The sequence below is a fragment of the Solanum tuberosum genome, unplaced genomic scaffold, assembly GCF_000226075.1.
Source record: "Solanum tuberosum cultivar DM 1-3 516 R44 unplaced genomic scaffold, SolTub_3.0 scf00452, whole genome shotgun sequence".
Classification (NCBI taxonomy): Eukaryota; Viridiplantae; Streptophyta; class Magnoliopsida; order Solanales; family Solanaceae; genus Solanum; species Solanum tuberosum.
The window spans coordinates 302,697-319,147 of NW_006239375.1; positions in this window are offsets into that span (position 1 = coordinate 302,697).

The window sequence follows — 16,451 nt, forward strand, 5'->3', positions numbered from 1 at the left end:
AAGGGATAAAAAGATTGATTCTAGAAACCCGACCTCTGCTCACGGTTGAGCTTCCATCTCAATATCCTCTCAGTGCTAAGTATAAATCCCACAGACTAGTAATTTTCTTACTTGTTTATTATCCATTGAAGGGCACGACATCTTTCCAATCCAAGCTAGGTTATAAGTCATAAGTCATCCATGGAATGATATCATTGAATAACCAATCTAAGCTAGGTTTTATAAGGATAGCTCTTTATCTTTGATTCATTTAGGTGAGAAGACCATTCAACCTTAGAATCCTTACTATGTCATAAAAGCTTTCACAATCACGCTTTCATATGTATATGAGAAAATAATTTCAACAACACAACAACAACATTATCATTGACATTTCACTCTCAAGCATCCTTGAAACATTTGCATAAATTTCATAAGAACATGCTTAATTTCTTAAACTTCTCTTTCATGTTTGTCACGACCCAAGGCTAGCCCCTAGATGTAACATGGCGTACAACACTCCTAAAAGTCTCATACAAGCCTCATAGCATGTCATTGCATAAGATAATAGAAATAGTATGGAATTTAAAACTCTTCTTTAAATCCATACAAACTGAAACATTTGAAACAGCGAAAGTATATTGTCTCACATGGCCATCTAAAACAATATCTTGAAACAAAAGTAGGGTCACGGCCCTTTACAATGGAAAGTCTAGAAATGTCTATTACATGAAACAAAGAAACATCAATGAAGCATGTGTCCTCGAATGTATAAGGACATACCAATAGCCTTGGAAGAACTCAATCCAAGAACTTGAACTAGGCAGATAGAAACTCACATGCCGAAACCTAAACTTGCAGTAAAATAAGAGAAATATGGGTTAGCACAATTAATTACTAAGTATGATAGCCATGCAAAAACCATGCTTTAAAAACAGACATTTTATTTGAAAGTCATGATTACCAATTTGAGAAAACTTCATGAACATAAGCATAAGAGGCATAATATACAACCATAACCAACATACAAGTCATTTCTTCACATTAGAACATAATCAACCATATAAGACATTTCATCACATTAAGCTTTCACCTCAAGCAACCGCAAGCTATACTTTGTGCAATGTATGAATAGTGTCCCATACCACCATCCACACTAAGTACCACATCAAGGCCACCAAAAATGAACTTACCATTCATCCTTTCCATTTTTACACCATACCCATACATAAGAGACATAAACATTTCATAAGACATGACAAGGAAGTAACCCATAATACAATCCAAGTAAAGCATGCATCATTACATTTAAGCATATAGGTCAACATTTTTCATTAGCTTCACTTAAATCACATTCATTCATATAATCATAAGACATTAGAGAGCTCACTATAGCCCTCTCAAAGCCTACTCGTGCAATGCATGGATGGCATCCCATACTACCACCCACACTTCATAGAACCTCTCAAGTAACTATAGTGCACATCTCACTTGATGGAAATAAGCATTAACCGACATAGACCATGAGAGCTAACAATGGAATCCGGTGTCATAAACCCCCACACCGTAAAGAGGTGGTCTACTTACCTAAGGTAGGACCGGTAACATATAGCTTAGCTGGATCCACTACCTAGACCTATGCGGGCACATAGTTATGGGATAAGGAATATGATCATTGAAACCCGCCTAAACATTGGGAGAGTTTCCATCTAACCAAATCCACTCGGTGCTTAGCCTCCACTCCCATAGAGTATTTCATTACTTTAACTTTATTACACATGAGAGGGTGCCATTGGCCTACCAACCCAAAGTACATTAGTTGACACATGAAAGGGTGCTATAAGCCTACCGATTCAAGGTACATTAGTTAAGAAAGCTCATTAACTCCTCTTGAAAGGGTGCCATTGGCCTACCGGTTCAAGGTTCATTATTAACATTCATGGAAGGGTGCCATAAGCCTACCGATCCCAAAGTTCATTTTCATCATATATGGAGGGGTGCCATAAACTTACCGATCCCAAGGTTCATTATTCACATGCATGGAAGGGTGCCTTTAGCCTATCGATCCAAGATACAACATTCACATTACTTTCATTTATACAAGAAAAGGATGCATAATCCTACCGATTTAAGATATACAGCATATAGAAGAAACCATTCACTTTCTATCATTATCATTCATGAGTGTTAATTGAGAATATGATTTCAACAACAAAACAATTACATTCTAATCATGATCATCATATTATCATTGAATTCACATGCATATCCTTCACATCATAATCATACATTAACCTTCATACCTTGCCTTTCAAGGCTATGGATCACATTCACCCACACACCTTAAAATAATACAATTAGGCATGAGTAATAATATAATTTCAATAATCTATATCAATATAAACATAAACAATTCAACATATTTGCATGATCAATCAATTCTCAATCACAATTCACAACTTAGGGTTTTGGGGTAAACATGGGTTCAGAGGGTAAAATCATCTTAATTAACCATTAAATCATCAATTAAATCATTATTCATAACATATATGCCTTTTGAAAGCGTTTCGAGTTGAACCCATGCATAGATTGAAAACCCTAGGTTTTTGAGGGATTTTGGAGACTTCAAATCATCTTCAAAATTGGCTCCTTGAAAGAAACTAGGTCAAGGATGAAGACTACCATACCTTTAGGGAAGAAACTCCACGAAAATTTCTTGAAAAAGATGATACCTTGAGCTTGAGAGCTTGAATCCTTCACCTCCAATGGAGATTTCTAGAGAGAGAACTTTTGGAAGGGAGGGAAGGTTTCTAATTTGTGTTTTGAATAAATGAATTGAAAAAGGAGTTTAATGCTTTAAAACCCTTAAAATACATTAATAAATCAATAATAACCGTCCCATAACTAAACTAACTTAAAAAGGAATTTACCAATTCACCCCCACAATGGCCGAAACTTGGCAGCATTGCAGTGGTGACCTACGACCCTAGACCTACGTACCGTAGGTGGGGTTACACCCCGTCCTGCTGGTTCGTGGTTTGGGTCTGAGGGTCACCATTTTGGGCCCTGACCTACGGAGGCCATCCACGGGGCATGGATGGACCTACGGGGCGTAGGTCCCCTTTCGTAGGTCACAACATTTTTGACAATTTGCTCTTTTGGGGCAGCCTTGGGGTTAGGCTTTAGGATCTTCCTCAAGGACCCCTTGGTTGGTCCTTGGGGAGTCGAACCTTGACGTTTAACCCTTAAACCCCTCAACCTAAGCTCGGGACAACACTTTACAACCTCAAACCCCACTACAAACTCTAAAACAAACTCGTTATGGCTCTAGTTTCACCTACTAGATTTCCAGGTCGTTAAAATAATCCAACACCCACATCATATGATCATAATTTGGAAAACATGGGAATTACATGGGTTCATGGGAATCATCATAAAATCATTAGATTAACTCAATTCATGCATACAAGATCATAGATCAATTAACTAAATCATTAATTAAAGGAACCCATTCCACATAAGAAAACCCTAACTCAATTGGGGAATTCTAACTTTGAAAATAAGAGAATTTGGGAACTCCATGAATGGAAGGAATCCATGGATGAAAACTATCATACCTTACTATCAAAGATCAATTGAAGAATGAAGGCTTGATCTTGAACCCTACCTTGAATCTTCTTGTTCAACGTTCTAGTGCGAGAAATATCTTTGGGAGAGAAAGACTCAACTTATATTGGTGAATTTCAAGAGAATGAGGTGAATGAATTAATTTGGGGTTAAAATCACTTATATAGGGGTCTTAGGCGTAGGCAAAACGACATAGTATTAGGATAAATTTTTTAGGAAAAGACCCAACTGCCTCTAGAATAACTGCCGACCTTTGACCCACATGCCTTGACCAATGGACAGAGGTTTGACCGACGGTCTGTCCTGCACGTCCGTCGTCTTCTTCAAAGACTACACTCTGAGGCAATGATCCACAGACCTCAATCCACAGACCATGGACCCAACGACGGTCGGTTGTTCCAGGCCGCGGTTTGTAGTCCTTTGAGCCTATTTGGTCAGCCAATCCACGGACCAGACCTACGGTCCGTGGCTCAGTCCACGAGCCGTGGCTGGCCTCCGTTGGATGGCACCAAAAACGTCTAAAAATTGCAATTTTGCCCTTTCTCGAATCTGAGGTGTTAAAATATCTCCCTCTTGAGAACATTCGTCCTCGAATGAGATTCAAGACATCATAAGAGGGGTGGAAACTAAATCTAACAACCCATTATGCATGCAATGCAAATATCTAAGGAGGAAATATCAACTCCAAGCTAGAGCATATTAAAAATATCATATCATGAAGTTTATATGCAACTAATACTCAAATGCACATAAACATGTAGAAATCAATCAAGTTGATTCATTTTCTCAAAACATAAGTTTTTTCATGAAAATGAATAAATTAGGAAATCATGGGAACATCTAAGACACATGACACCAAAAGAGTAAACCATGAGGTACTCATTACTTGGAGCTAGAGTAGGGGTAGAAGGAAAGATATGAGGATATTGGGACAGCATATCGGCCTCAGCCTCCCAAGTAGCACCCTAAACTAACTGATTCCTCCACAACACTTTCATGAAAGAAACTTCTTTATTTCTCAACCTCTTGACTTGCCGGTATAAAATTTCAATCGGAACTTCATCATAGGAAAGATTCTTTTTAACTCCCAAACCTTCTAAGGGAACTATAGAGGTCGGATCACCAACACATTTCTTCAAATAGAGACATGGAAAACTGGATGCACCGATGCCAATTCGTTAGGCAATTCAAAATTCAAATTCATAAGCAACCTTACCAATACGCCTCAAAATCAGATATGGGCCTACATATAGGGGACTAAGCTTCCCTTTTTTACCAAACCTTATCACACCCTTCATGGGTGATATTTTCAAGTAAACCTAATCATGAACATCTAACTCAAGATCTCTTCTTCTTACATCGGCATGACTTTTGCCGACTTTGTGCGTTTTTCAACCTTCCTCTAATAAGTCAAACTTTTTCCATGGTCTCATGTACCAAATCGGGAGCTATTAGGGCAACTTCACCCACCTCAAACCATCATATAGGAGATCTACACCTCCTACCATATAGGGCCTCAAATGGAGCCATACCAGTACTTGAGTGATAACTACTATTATATGCAAACTCAATCAAAGGCAAGTGATCATCCCAATTACCATTGAAATCAATCATATAAGCTCTCAACATATCTTCCAAAGTTTGGATAGTATGCTAGGCTTCCCATCGATTTGTGGATGAAAGGTCGTGCTAAACTTAACATGAGTACCAAGACCCTTTTGAAAAGATTTCCGAAACTGAGAAGTGAATTGAGTACGTCGATCAGAGATAATGGATAAATGCACTACATGAAACTTTACCATTTCTCTCAACTACAACTTAGCATAGTCGTCCACTGAATAAGAAACCTTGACGGAAATAAAATGAACATATTTTATCATTCGATCTACTACAACCCAAATCGAGTCATGTTGTCATCGGGTGGGAGGCAAACCAACAATGAAGTCCATATGTACATCTTCACACTTCCAAGTAGGAGTGCTAATGTCTTGAGACAAATCTCCCAATATTTGATGCTCAACATTCACTTGTTGATAATTAAGACACTTAGCCACAAATCCCGTAATATCCTTCTTCATCCTATTCCACAAACAGATCTCCCGCAAATCACGGTGCATCTTGGTGGCTCTCGGGTAAATGGAATATTGAGAACTATGGGCATCTGTCAAGATTTGTTCCCTCAAGTCATCAACATTAGGAACACACAAAGGACCTTGATATCTAAGTACACCATCTTCCCCTTGGAGAAACCCTCTACGTACTTTTTAAGCACCGCTTCCTTCAAGTCAACAAAAATTGGATCAAGACCTTGCTTGGTTTTCACATCCGCCACAAAAGACGATTATGAGCCGTTGTGAATCATAACAGCACCCTTGGTAGAGTCCACTAACCGAACACCCAACCGAGCCAATCTATGAACATCTCGAACCAACTCCTCATTATCTTCTTCAATATGAGCAACACTACCCATAGATAACCGAATAACAACATACACCACCACATTCGCTTTACCAAAATCCTTCAATAACTCCAGCCACCTTCTTTGGTAAAGATTTAAATCCTTCAGATTAAACACATATTGCAAACTCTTGTGGTCGGTAAAAACATCTACATTGACACCATACAAATAGTACCTCCAAATCTTTAAGGAAAAGACAACTGCGGCTAGTTCGAGGTCATGGGTAGGACAATTCTTTTCATGAACCTTAAGTTGCCTTAAAGCATAGGCAATAACTTTTCCGTTTTGCCGAAGGACATATCCTAACCCAATTCTAGAGGCATCACAATAAACAAAAAAACTATTAGTCCCTTCCCGTAAGGTCAACACCGGAGCGGAAGTTAGTCTATCCATCAATTCCTGAAAGGTCTTCTGACATGCTTCGAACCATATAAACTTAGCCTTCTTTTGAGTCAATGTTGTCAATTGAGAGGCAATCAAAGAAAACCATCAACAAACCTCCTATAATAACCGGCTAGACTCAAGAAACTTCTAATATCTGAAGGTGATAGAGGTCTAGGCAACCTCTTGACTGCATCTGTATTCTTATAATCTATCTCAATACCCTTACTTGAATAAATGTGACCAAGGAAAGTTACAGACCTTAGTCAAAATTAACATTTGCTAAACTTTGCAAAGAGTTGTTGGTTTTGGAAAATTTAACGCTCGAGCCTACACCCTCAGAGCGGCCGGCACTAGAGAACCATTGTTGGCCCTAAGTGAACCCATGACCTAGCTTAACTCCAAGCGAAAGTCTTACTCAGCATAGAATAAACTCAAATGAATGCTTTAACTCAAATAACTAACTCAGAATATTTAAAGAAACATTCACTAGCCAAAGTGGCAACTCAAGTCTCATACATCAATGACTGAAATGAACAAAACACATGAACAAATACTGTCTATCTATCTATCGGTCTATGAAGCCTCTAATTCTTTGAGGGATGATGGGACAAGAACCCTGATCATCCTAAAAAAATTAAAAATGTTAAAACATAATAGAGGGATACTCCAAAATCAAGGAGGCTCACCAAATAATTTTGGAACTCGACTGGATCTACAAAGTACTAGATGTTGATCCTGGTTACATGTATCTCCATCATAAAATGATGCAGGCCAAATGACATCAGTACATTGAATATACGAGCATGTGAGGGGAAATCTAAAACAAGACATAAGCTTGAACTGGAAATGAAGAAACACTTACCTCGTCTCAACTCAACTCAACTCATTTCAATGTAAAGTAGTGATAAAGAAGAAATATAAATAAATTCTTTAAAACAATATATAACAACTCAATGTATTGAAAATTACAGTAATAATTCAGTTTTGCATATAAAAATGCAAGTACTCTGTGGGAGATTTGATTTTTGTAATGTCATAAAAGACAATTCATCCAATACTAAGAGTCAACGATAATTAAGTAGTAATCTAACCCAACTAAGTGAGTTGGGGTCGAGTCCCAAGGGAGTGGTTCGTATTTGAGAATCAATAGAAAAGCATGAATATGCTCAAGTCAATCAAAGGCAAAAACAATTATGAATAAAAGCATTGTTCAAATTTGGGGTGACACCAGTGTCAAATAACAGAGGGATTTGGTTTCAACTACCAACTACAACAGCAAATAACAAGAAATTAACAAATATAGAGACGGGATTCTTGGGATATGATTCGATTATGGGCTAAGGTAGACAAATGGGTGATTGCAATTAATACTGAATAGCTGTAAATCAGTGAATAAGCTAGAATTAAGTGGGGATAAGCTTTCTCTCGAACAATTTATCCCGAATCAAATTGGTTTCTCTCAAACACCAATAAGCAGCAATTAAGAACAACATTCGCTTTAGTCCATTCACTCTTTCGAGCTGAATGTATGAAAAAAGGTTTAGGATTCACTCTCTCGAGCTGAACCCATGACAATCAAATACCCACAGACCATCAATTCAGCAATCTTGATTTTAAAACCTCTCTCTCGAGCAAGCCAAAAACACGAAGGTAGAGTTGCATTTACAACTACAACCCTTTAGATTAAGCCACAATTGCTGAATGAAATCACTTTTAAACAGGATTTACACTATCAATTGACAATACCCAACAACTAAATCAACCTATAATCACATAATCACACCACAAGAAATGGGGTTTTTGCTAGACATCATAAAAAGGTAGAAATCGTTACCAAATTGTGTTTCCATCAACTGAGTAAGATTAATATTGTCTTTACAAAGGTCTAAGATGAAGAATCTTTAACACCCACTTCCAATTTCTCATAAATCGAAATCTTCAAAGCTAAGGAAATATTGTCTCAAAGTCAGTTGTCCGCTCTTAAACTTGAAAACTGAACAATAATGAAAACTATTGAATGGTACATACTAAACTAAGTATTTAAAAATGTATTTATAGTCGCCAAAACATGTACTACGAAGGACCATTCGGTGCAATAAGTCAGGATCACCGATCCAGTAGGCGTTTTGCCCTTTGGTCAATTCCATCGCATTTTTGCTTTGGCCTTCAACATCTTCAAGTTCTGTAACTTCGAGCGATACGGCACTACATTGCGAAAACCGTTCGGCAACTCACCGGCTGCTCATTTCTATCGTTTACTTTATTTTCTCCTTCAGGGCTTGGCACATTGGAACATTAGGTGAGACCATGGCCATTCGGTGACTCTCCCAATGGTTTAGGTGATCCTCATGCCTTCTTTTCTTCGTTCTTTTAGTTACCTTGTTCCTTTTTGCTCGTCAGTGTCCATGCTTTGTTCCTCAATCCAAATACCTGAAATTCAAGGATTTAAATCAGTTATTGGCACAAAATATGCATTTGAGGATACTAAACTTATTAAAATAAAGCCCTAAATGAGTCCAAATTGTGGACTCATCAACACCCCCAACTTAAAATTTTGCTTGTCCTCAAGTAAAACTCAAGTTCAACATTTCAAAAAGGATGTCTCAAACTGTGCTACATAAGTCTCAATCATGAATGCACACAAAAAAACTCAACTTACTCATGAAATGATCAATTGTGCACTCAAAGATTCAAGTTGTGACTCACCATTATAAAATAATCTCAAGCTCACAATACTTGCTTCAAATGCAAGTTCAAGCTCAACAAAGGTAATCAAATGCCCTCACACAAAGAATGATTCCATATTCACGCACAATGGTTCACAAATTAAAGCTCCGGAATCAAATGCAACGCTCACACTCACAAAGATGAACACAATGCATGATTTCACCCATAGGTTTGTCCGTATTTTCCAATCAACACTTGTTTCAGCTCACTGAAGATAAAAAAAAGGTCCTTTCAAGGCTTGTAATGAAGTTGAGTGCAAAGGTATGGTCATTTAGGCTTAATGGGTGCAATCCTCATGAAATGTGGTGTGAACAACACTTTCTTTCCTTTTCTTCATCATTTTCATTCGTGCTCACAAGTCATCCCATTATTCACTTTCCATGGACTGTTGGAAACCCCATTTGTTCTTGCATTTTCACAACTTTATTCCAAAAAATTTTCATTCTTTTTCTTTTTCATTCTTTTTTTTTATATGGAGGGGCTTCATTTTTCTCAAAACCATGGGTCAAAGGCGACTTTCTTGCACTTCTTGATATACCTTTTCTTTTCACCACACTCCTAACTTAGGCTTTTGGCTTAAGTTGGCTATTCAAACAAACCACAAATCATGAGGATTATGGGTAGTGGATCAAGAGAGGCCACAATTTTATCAAGTTTCTTCCAAGAAAAGGCTAAGGCTCAAAGGGTGTTCAAACGGGGTCCACAAACTCACAAGGTAGGCCACAAAAGAGGTATAATGTCAATTTGTTTCACACTATTCAAATTTGCCTAAGATCATATCAAGAGATTGCATCACTAAGTAAACTGGACCAACGGGGCAAATTCTAGGTGTCATCACACATAGTTCATGGTAAGCTCATCACACAAGGAATTGACACCAATGTCAATCAAGACTCCACACTATCGCTAGTGTGCAATGTTCATCAAAAGAGACTCAGTTTGATACTTGGCTAATCACAACGAGATGCAAAAAGTTCACATATTATCTATGCAACTTCATTTGGCTCATCTTAGCCGCACATTCATTTTTGTTCGATTATGAGCACTATTCAAGTCATCGGTATTGACCAAAATTGATACTCAAATTTGTAAGAGAACAACCACATTCAACACAAATAAGAGGTGGCACAATTTTTTTCGGAAGGGGCCAAAACTGATTTACAATTAAAAACAAGGAGCCACAAGCTCAATCATCAACAAAAAAGTGCACAACACAATTATCGCTCAAAACCCAATATATAAACAAAATAAAACAGTCACAAAAGGTGGGCCTCACCCCACCACAAATAAAAATCATTTGTCCTCAAATGCAAACAAAAATATCCGAAAGTCAAAATAAAGTAGACAGAGAGGGAGGAACAGAAGGGATCTTGTCTACTCAGTCACTCCATCTTTCTGGGCATCGGTGCCCGTTATATCAGTCTGAACTTGGGCATCAGTTCGCGGAGTCACCTCAGAAGGAACAGTAGCTGCACTAGGATCAGCCAAGGGTGTAGCCGCAAAAGAAGCTTGCACATCTGCATCTACCATGGCCTCCTTAGTCTCAGTAAGGTCCTCATATGAAGCTTCCTCAACCACATCAAGCAGCTCCTCATCCGTGGATAGACGCTTTTTCTCAATGATTGTACTCAGCCCCTCAGTCTTTAATTTGTTCATAGACTTGGGAGGATGACCCTGAACTGGTGCTGAAGAACCACTGCCTGTGCTGGAACTGGAGTAGAAGTGGTGGTAGGCTGAGGATTGCTGATCCTAGACGTATCATTCATCCTTTTTGACCGCAACTCTACTCTTTGTGCTGCTACTAGCTCATCATATTAGAAGCTACAGTCTGAGGCTTCTGGTGCTCACCCTCACTCTTAAAAGTGGTGAGGTGAGTGGCATAGATCCCATCACTATTGAAGCTGACCTTCGGTGACGTAGGTGCCTTCTCTTTACCTTTGCCTTTCCCACCAGTTGTGGGAAATTTGGTGGCGTTTCACCTAGATGCAGCTGCATCCTCATTGAGTGTAATCCCATTTACTTTATTTTGGGGTGGCATGTTTCTACCTGCAACCTTAGGTCTAGCCATGTTTGCAAAACATCAAGAAAAAGTTAGAAACTTTTCAATCAGAAACACATAAAAATAAATGCAGACAAACTCACTGAATTAGTCAGCGAGTCACCGAATCGCTTTGGCGAGCTAGATCGGGCGTGTCGAAAGGATTGGCTCAAAATTCTCAAAAAAAATTGGCATGTCGGCGAGGGGAAGGCCTTTTGGCAAATCGCTGACAACATTTGGTGAGCAAAACTCAGCCCGCCAAAAGTTACAGTGCAATTTTAGCTACAGGGGTGCAGACAAAGGGGGATCAAGAAGACTTTCGGTGAGTCACCGAATGCCTTTGGCGACCTCAAACTTCTCACCGAAAGTTACAGAGTCACACATCAAGTATAGCATGAAATTAAAGGTGAGATGGGGAACTTTGGCGAACTACCAAGTGGTTCGGCGAGCTTGACCCAGCTCGCCAAATGACCAAACGTGCCTACTTTCAACCCAACTTCTCGAATTCAACCTTGCAACCCCCGAAAACAAAATCAAGCATACACTTATATAGTTAGGCTCAGACCCATTACACACATTACCCCGAGATACTCAGATTTCTCCAGGTTTTGCCAAATTTGACCATTTAATGACTTTTTCCCTTAAGAATGACGTCACCCTCTCTATCATTGGGCAAATTACGTCAGTTGGCACAACTACGGGTTACATAGACTTTACCTGACTAGACCCAACAACATGCAAGCATAACCCCACAAATTCTAACCAATTTTAAGGCATAAAATTATGGGAATTCAACATTAGAGACAATACAGGTAAGATTATCAAATTAAAACAGGCATTCAAAAACACTAACACTATCAGAGAGGCCCAACACACTTCAACAAGATAAAATTATTGCAAATGAGTAAAAAATGCCAAAAGTAAACTCGAGGTTCGAAAAACAAACCTTAAATGCCGATTAAAAACAATTAGAAAAGCTAGGCGGCAATGTATTCCACTTCGAACATAAGATCAACGACTAAAACACTCTAAAATATGTAAGAAATATAGAAACTAAAGTGCGGGTGTGAGTTTGGGAAGTTCAAAAGTGAGGAAAGGTAAAGAGTTGGAAGTTTAAACCTTTAGCCTTTTAAAAACCGTCCAATTCTTGCCCATTCGGCGAAATTTGTTGTGCTCACTGACCCAATCATTGACACGCCGAGTGGTCACTTACCTTGTTGAGTTTTAAAAGACCTCCAGTTAACGTGGGGTCCAAACAGCGGATTAGATCGCGATCGCTGACCGGGTCGGCAATTCGCCAAAATTTCCCGGGCTCGCCGAGTTTTACAGACACCAATGTAAAAAATTTCTTGAGTCCAAGGTCGGTCAAGGTCGGGGTCACCGACCTCTTCGGCGATGCACCGACTGGACCTGTAGCTTACCAATCTGCAGTTTTCAAATATTTTCCACACTTCGACATGCACAAGCAACACACCATTATTTCCAAAACAAAAACTAAAGCGATAAAACCTTGTGTTGCTTCCCAAGAAGCACCTTATTAGCGTCGTGGCACGACGCAAGCCCCCACTTAAGTTTCATTAGTGAGGTTTGCCTCATTTTCATAAGGAAACCCCCCCTTCTGGTTCTGGGTAGAGGTCATTCAGCACTTGGTCCATTTGTGACCCTAGTAGCTGAATGAGCATGGAATGTGAGGTCGTCATTTGGTTTAGCATCAAGTCGTTTTCTCTCATCTCCTCCAACACTCTGTCGTGTCCTTCGACTTTGTGTAGAATGAGTAACATGACCTCTTCAATTTTCCCGCCCTCTTGCTTCTTCATCTTTCGACGCTCGTGAGGGCAGATGTACATGTCCTTCTTTCTGGATAGTACCTCTAAGTCCTTGACCTTTTGGGCCAAAATATCCAGCTGACCCAACAATGTGGCCAAGTGTTGGTCCTTCTCAGTCTCCTTGTTGGTTTTGACCACATAATCAAGGAGGTGGGTTGCAGTCTCATAGGAGTGTTGCATCAAGTATCCCAGAGAGAGTTGGTCATCCATAATTCCATTCACTCTCTTGAGCTGAATTTGTGGAAAAGGGTTTAGGATTCACTCTCTCGAGCTGAACCCATGACAACCCAATACCCATAGACCATCAATTCAGCAATCTTGGTTCTAAAACCTCTCTCTCTCGCAAGCCAAAAACACTAAGGTAGAGTTACATTTGCAACTACAACCCTTTAGATTAAGCCATAATTCCTGAATGAAATCACTTTTAAATAGCATTTACACTATCAATTAACATTACCCCCAACAGCTAAATCAACCCATAATCACATTATCACACCCCAAGAATAATTGTTTTAGCTAGACATCATAAAAGGTAGAAATCGTTACCAAATTGTGTTTCCATCAACTCGGTAAGATTAATATTGTCTTTACAAAGGTCTAAGATGAAGAATCTTCAACACCCACTTCCAGTTTCTCAGAAATGGAAATCTTCAAAGCTAAGGAAATATTGTCTCCAAACTCAGTTCTAAGCTCTCAAACTTGAAAACTGAACAATATTGATAACTATTTAATGCTACATACTAAACTATGAATTTTAAAATGTATTTATAATTGCCAAAACATGTGCTGCGAAGGATCATTCAGCACAATAAGTTGGGATCGCCGATCCACTCGGCGAACCGCCGTTTGGTCAATTCCATCGCCTTTTTGCTTTGGCCTTCAACATCTTCAAGTTCTGTAACTTTGGGCGATATGGCACTGTATCGTGGAACCGTTCGGCGACTTACCGACTTCTCCTTTCTATCGCCGACTTGATTTTCTCCTTCAGGGCTTGGCACATTAGAACATTAAGTGAGACCATATCCATTCGGTGACTCGCGTAATGGTTTAGGCGATCCTCAAGCCTTCTTTTCTTTGTTCTTTTAGCAGCCTTGTTCCTTTTGACTCATTAGTGTCCATGCTTTGTTCCTAAATCCAAATACCTGAAATTCAAGGATTTACATGAGTTATTGGCACAAAATATGCATTTGAGGACACTAAACCTATTAAAATAAAGCCGAGTCCAAATCGTGGACTCATCAAGATTCTCTAACCGACAACCATCACTATGAGCTATGTGATGATACAACGTCTAGATTACGTTGCCAGAACTGACCTATACTTTGCTGAGGTATAGAATTTACTACTAAGTGGATCCACTAGCCTATGCTAAAAAGTATTGAGGACTCATCTTAAAAGTATGACACTGTTTACTCACGTTGATTATATTGTTTATGGGGGCCGTGAGTTGTATGAACTCTCCCCCATATCGCTGCTCAATACTACTCCCAAAATATACTAGCTTATATGTTTTTAAAAATATAACTCTTTCTGTGGTTTGAGATTATCACTCAAAAATCATTCTTTTAAAAGAGATGGTACTCAGAATTGCTCGTGAAAACTCTTTTGGAAATCAGTGTTTCCTCTCATCTTAAATGTAAAAACATTTTCTCTTGGGAATACTTAGTTCACATGTAGCGTTTTAAATAAAATGAACTTAACTTTACTCTTCCTTAAACTCAAATGCTCAAGTCTTAAAACAAATTTAAAAGATTCGTAAAAGACATCTTAATTGACTCGAAGAACTCTCAAAACTTGACTCTTAACTCTACCTTGAATTTGAATTATTAATTCAAGGTTATTATTTGTGATAGAAAGGATATCATGATGATTAAATGAGTTTTAGATAGTTAATAATGAGAAACAGTTGAAAATTAGTTTCTAGGGAGCAAGTCCGCGACGCTGAGATGAATTATCATATTTGGTCGCGAAATAATTTTTGAAACAGTGGAGTTCGCGTTCTCTCCGCGACGCAGAGAGGGAAATGTCACTCTGGGGAACAGGTCCGCGCCGAGGACCTGGTACCTTATTTTCTACCCGGTCTTTTCTTACTCATTTTTCGACCCTAATTCGCCTAGAATTGAATGGTTTATTTCCCAATCACTTAGATTCAAATACTCAACTTATGTACATGATACTCTACTCCAAACCACCTTGAATTCACTAACTTTTGTCTCAATAACTCATTAAACCCATCCTAATTAAAGAATGGAAACAATACATTCAAGAAACAAATCAAGAACTCAAATTCGTCAACTTCAAAACGAATCTTCGCTAAAAATAACATGATTGACGTCTGGGTAAACGAACCCAACATTATGAGAAACTCACATACCTCTTAGGGATCAAACCCTTGGCGAAACGACCTTCAATTTCTCAAGAACTTGATCAACGCCATGACTTTTCTCTTTTTTCTTTCTCCTCTTTTCTCTTCTTGAATTCTTTTCTAAAACCTAGCATAAATTAGGATTGTGTAAACTGAACCAAATCAGTTTAGACCCCTAATTAACTACTAAAAATGACTTAAATCTGATAGAGTAAGGAAAAGACCGAAATACCCCTCATTTTCTCGGGTAAGTTTTCTTAACTGGACAACCCAACTTCAAACGGGCTTATCTCTCTCATACGAGTTCAAAAATTAGCAAACTCGGTGGTATTGGAAAGAGGATTCCATGAACTTTCATTTGATATCTTTTAGGCCACCTAACTCATCCTGTACTGAAAGTTATGGTCGTTTGAAGTTGACCCTAAACTCATAATCTAATCATAACTTGCAAAATTTCAAATTTTGCTATTTCCAATCTAGTTATTTCTCTTCTTAGCTCTTTTAAATACCGATGTGTTAAAATATCTCCCCCTTGGGAACATTCGTCCTCGAATGTGATTACTCTAAGTAGACTAAGGGTGGTAGCATTTGACACCTAGTTCAAACACTCAATATGCAAAGTAACACAACATTTAAACTTAATATAAATTCCAAGAAAAGGATTAGCACCTTAATTTGGAATTTCTCCGGACTCGAAGAGACGTGGGTATGTCTTCTTTATATCTTCTTCAGCTTCCCAAGTAGCTTCCTTAACAAACTCATTCCTGCACATAACCTTTACTAATGCTACCTCTTTGGTTGCGAACTGACGATCTAGAATCTGAACAAGAATCTCCTCATAAGATAAGCTATCCTTAATACCGGTATCTTTAACAGGTATTATAAGTGAAGGATCGCCCATAAACTTCTTCAACATGGAAATCTGAAATACCGGATGAACCACTGCTAAATATGAGGGTAGGTCCAATTCATAAGCTACATTGCCAATCCTCTTGGATATCCTGTACTGGACAATATACCGGGGACTAAGTTTCCCCTACTTGCCAA